The sequence below is a fragment of the Amborella trichopoda genome, chromosome 2 (assembly GCF_054954075.1).
Source record: "Amborella trichopoda isolate Santa Cruz 75 chromosome 2, AtrichopodaSantaCruz75HAP2 v2.0, whole genome shotgun sequence".
Lineage (NCBI taxonomy): Eukaryota > Viridiplantae > Streptophyta > Magnoliopsida > Amborellales > Amborellaceae > Amborella > Amborella trichopoda.
The window spans coordinates 17,979,543-17,984,023 of record NC_142337.1 but is presented as its reverse complement, the minus strand read 5'-3'; the positions used below and the strand labels follow the sequence as shown (position 1 = coordinate 17,984,023).

At 34.8% G+C, this 4,481-nt stretch overlaps 1 long non-coding RNA gene across 1 annotated transcript; it reads left to right on the top strand.

Moving 5' to 3' along the window:
* Positions 1-1,529: 1,529 nt before the first annotated feature.
* LOC148783137 (uncharacterized) lies at positions 1,530-3,834 on the top strand. The gene is made up of 2 exons (XR_016049322.1): positions 1,530-2,710; positions 3,076-3,834. It is a non-coding gene; the product is annotated as an uncharacterized LOC148783137 (long non-coding RNA).
* The last annotated feature ends 647 nt before the right edge of the window (positions 3,835-4,481 follow it).

Here is a 4,481-nt window from a genome sequence, read left to right as displayed (position 1 = left end):
GCCTTGATCATCACTACTATGAACTTGTTCCTGAGTTTCATCCTTTGTCATTTGTAGAATTCACTACATAAATATGGAAATTTGGTTTTTTGAGTTCCTATAGCTTACTGTAGTTGTGTTTTGTGGTGATTGATGCATTGGTATCAATGATTCAGTGGTTGTTTTATGGAGGATCTGAGAAGAAGAAAGATTTGCTTTTTTTTTTTAGTTAAATTTTGGTCCTTTTGGATGAAGTCATCGTTCTTTACCCTGTCATTTTAGTGTATCTAATTTAAAATAGGGTCTATTTTGAAATAGGTTCTGGTTGTGGTACTTGAAGTGGATGATTCAATGATGTGTTTTATGGATATTTAAAAATTATAGTTAAGGGCTAGTTTGGATGTCAAATAAAAAAACCTTCACATTGAAAAAAGTTCTTCATCTTTAATTAAGAAACATTGCTATCTTTTTTTATTATTATGTTGGACTGTTTAGATGGAGCTAACATACTAAAAGCAAAGTCGCATTCTACCCTTCCAAAATTCTCTTGCCAATCCAAAAGATTTTCCTGTATCTCTCGCAACAATAAACAATTTGCTTCCATACAATAAGCAAACCTGCAACTTGAGCTTCTCCTTATTCATGAAGAGAATGGGTTTCTTATGGGTGTAGTATGAGAGAAAATGCTTGCCTTTTGTTGAGAGAGAAAGGGCCTTGGCCTTACAAAAACGTCGTCCAGGGCTGCCATGGATAGGGCTTGAGCTTCTCTAGTTTTTTGCAACCTGAGCTTCTCCTTATTCATGAAGAGAAAGGGCTTCCCATGGGTGTGGTATGAGAGAAAAGATTTGCCTTTTGTAGAGAGAGAAAGGGTCTTGGCTTTACAAAGATGCCGCCTAAGGCTGTCATGGATGGGGCGTGAGCTTCTTTGGTTTTTTACAACACGAGCCCATGGGTGTGGTATGAGAGAAAGGCTCGCCTTTTGTAGAGAGAGAGAGTAGATTTGGGGTTTCTGAGGTTTCACGAAGTTGTTGGGTCATGGGTTGAGGTTTGCACGGCAGTGAGAGAGCTGCACTTTCATAAAAAAAATTCAAGTTTGACTTAAATTTTTTTTTAACGGTAACTTTTGTCTTGACACTACAGTATTTTTTATTTCAATATAAAAAGCTAACAAAATCTTGAGGTTGTCCAAACGGTTCAAATATGTTTCACAAGATTTTTGAATTGCAATCCAAAAATATTGCAATTTTGGGTACATCTGAACTGGCATTAATGCAGGCAATTCATATTCTCCGGGTTTAAATTATGATGCCAACACATTTTAAATATGCAGCAAATGCAAGTATGTTTTAATGCATTTGCTATATAATTCCATTGCTTTTTGTTTTCTTGGATTCTTTGGAACTTTTATGACAATGAATTATGATGCATGTATTGAACATTTGATAAATACCTGTAGTTTTAGGAGTACACAGGAAATAAATTATTTTACTCTTCAATTTTTTTTGGATAAAATAATTTGTGATCAATTATAAATTATGATGTATGTATTGAACATTTGATAAATACTTGTGGTTTTAGGAGTACACATGAAATAAATTATTTTGTGCTTCATTTTTTTTGGATAAAATAATTTGTGATCAATTTTATTTGAGAGCTCATTCGATCTGTAAATATTTGGAGGTTTAATCTGTGACTTAGTATCGTTTCATTGATTCCATGATGCAAATGCTTAATGAGTTATTAGTATCTCGATATTCCTTCCTTTATATTATCATGTTCTTTTATCAATTATTTAGTTTTGCATATGTAACCTTATGATTAGCATGGTCACCATATGGGGCTCAAATGATCATGGATCATACCCATCCAGATGGGGGATACCCAAGAGGTCATGAGGACCCCAGTTTGCTACAGTTGCATAAGATTCATTTGTCCTATTTTATATGGGAAGGATATGTATATTTCATATATTCATCTTCCTTGTCTGATAGTTCGTCATTTTGTAATCAATTATAATCTGTTTAAATATCATACGGGAAGTATATGCATTTATGTTGTGACCCACACGTTGTCGATTTGTTGTATCTTAGGAGAAATTGAAAAAATTGATGAGAAAACCGATCAATTGATTGAGTGAGATCTAACCAATGAGCAACTTCAACTACTGAATTTATCGACTGGGTGCTTTGTCTATTATCCGGCCACGTCAAATAGACCATCCATTAGTCACAGTCAATATAGAGAGGTGGCATTATGAGACCAATTTTGTACATTTCAATATTCAAAATTGGTGAGATGACACCTACACTCTTTTGATGCTCACAAGATCCTAGGTTTGGTTGTGGATGACGAGGTTGTTACCTGTCGTCCAATTAGTGACTATTGAGAGTATATACGAAACCAATTGGGTGAAGTCCCCACTGGGGCTAACTTGACAGTCATCAAGTACTCATGGTTGAAGGCCAAATTTTACGATTGCCACCTGATGCAGGCCCTTTGGACTTTATTGGGTACACTCGTGCCTACCTACTCTTCTTCATTAGTGTCACCATTTTCTTAGATGCATCGCAGACAGCAATACCAACTAGGTATTTACAATTCTTTGAGGATATTGAGCAAGCTGACAGATATGCTTGGGGTTATTACAGCCATCTCTTATCAGCATGGTTCCCTCGGAAAGGCTTGTACTTTTAAGCACTGACATTTTAGTAGCTCAACAGCTCTTATACAGGTAAATCATATTTCATCATTTCTTACATAAGATTAGTGTTCAAAACTTATTATAGCATATCATATCTTGACATAATGCAGTGTTAGTCCTATGAGTATATTATGCATATGTGGCCCATACCACATAGTATCCTTCTAAATTGGCCTAGAGAAAAAAGAGGGGAGCCACCAAAAAATTATCATGAAAATCCACATAACCTGATGTCTGCCATACGCAGGAGTTATATAACCTCCAACTTAATAAGGTTAGACTAAATTCTATTGTTTTTAGGCCTTTTGTAATTTGGATGAATTTGATTGTTTTTAAGTATGTGTAATTTGTTTGTTGACTGATTGTCTTATATGGGATTTCAAATGATGTGACAGTTAATAGGAAATATCTATTTCAAGCCTAGTGATAACCTTTCAGACAATAGGGTGAATGCATTCCAAACTGTCCTGTGCATAACGACTCTCATAGTTGATGACATCGTCGAGCCATATATCTGGACCGTGTATGCCAGTAGTTTCGAGCAAAACAAGGCATACCAAGGAATCTCAAAGGACTAATAGACATGGTGAGCAGTAAGATTTGAGGGTGGATAATATAGATACAAATCGACATTGAGAAACTCGACATAACCACATGATGCCAGACATTGAAGTGGATGAGAAGAATGGGCTGCCCTCAGAGGAGTACAAGGGCTGATACTGCAGAGTCACCCATCTGATAATCTACAATATCACCAAACCCAACAAATGACATATTGTGACCTAGTAGCCAGCAAGAAGAAGATGTGGTTTCTGCTCCTGAACCACAATATAATATGAGACCCCAATATTATAAAGATGAGGTGGTATGTTTCTATTGATCTCGAGGTTATATAGATTAGTCCCTCCAAATTGTTTTAATATTATACGTACCTATTTTGTTTTTGTAGGTTAACACTTTTAGGTTAATACAACGTTATTAGTCGAGGCGTAGTTAACAAAGGATAGAGTACAATAGGTTTAGCTGAGCAAATCATAAATATTTGTGCACATGAATGATTCAACTAAAGCAAATTAGAGATGAAAATGTAAATTATACGTGTAACTATTTCTTGTAGATGGATCATCACCAACAGGTTACGTCATTCGAAATTTCATTGATCTCCGCTCCGGTTCTATTACAAATGTAATATATATAACAATACTCGAAAACTCCCCTCCCAACATATTTGACATATCTATATCATCATTGTGTCAAATCAATTCAAGGCCACTAGATAGAATCTTGTTGTGATACGTAATAGTCAAATTGTTTGGATCACACGATGTCAAATTCTCAAAATGATTTCCATGGTACTTAGTAACCTTGAATTTTCTCCTTTATAAAAGAGACGTATCTCATTTGGGTTCGTCTCAAAAGACCCCCTATATGCAATTGCGCTCCCGTGGTAACTATTGTCGAAGCTACTGTATTAAATTAATACCAAATTCATGTTGCAAAGATAAAATAAAATGCAATTAAAAAATTGGGATATGTATAATACATAACTAATTGAGGGTTCATAAAATGTGAGTTTTACGTAATAGATCTGGCAAGTTAGTATTGCTCATTGGGCAAGACTGAGTTATACAGTGTACTAGTAAATCAATTATTTAATCCAATATTTACCAAAAAAAAATCTACTTGAAAATAAATATCAATACAAATACAAAATATTTCATTAATTCAAACAAATTTAATCAACAATATAGGGCAAGAGTAAGAAATGTATCAATCACGATGACATAGAGAGCAAAAAAAG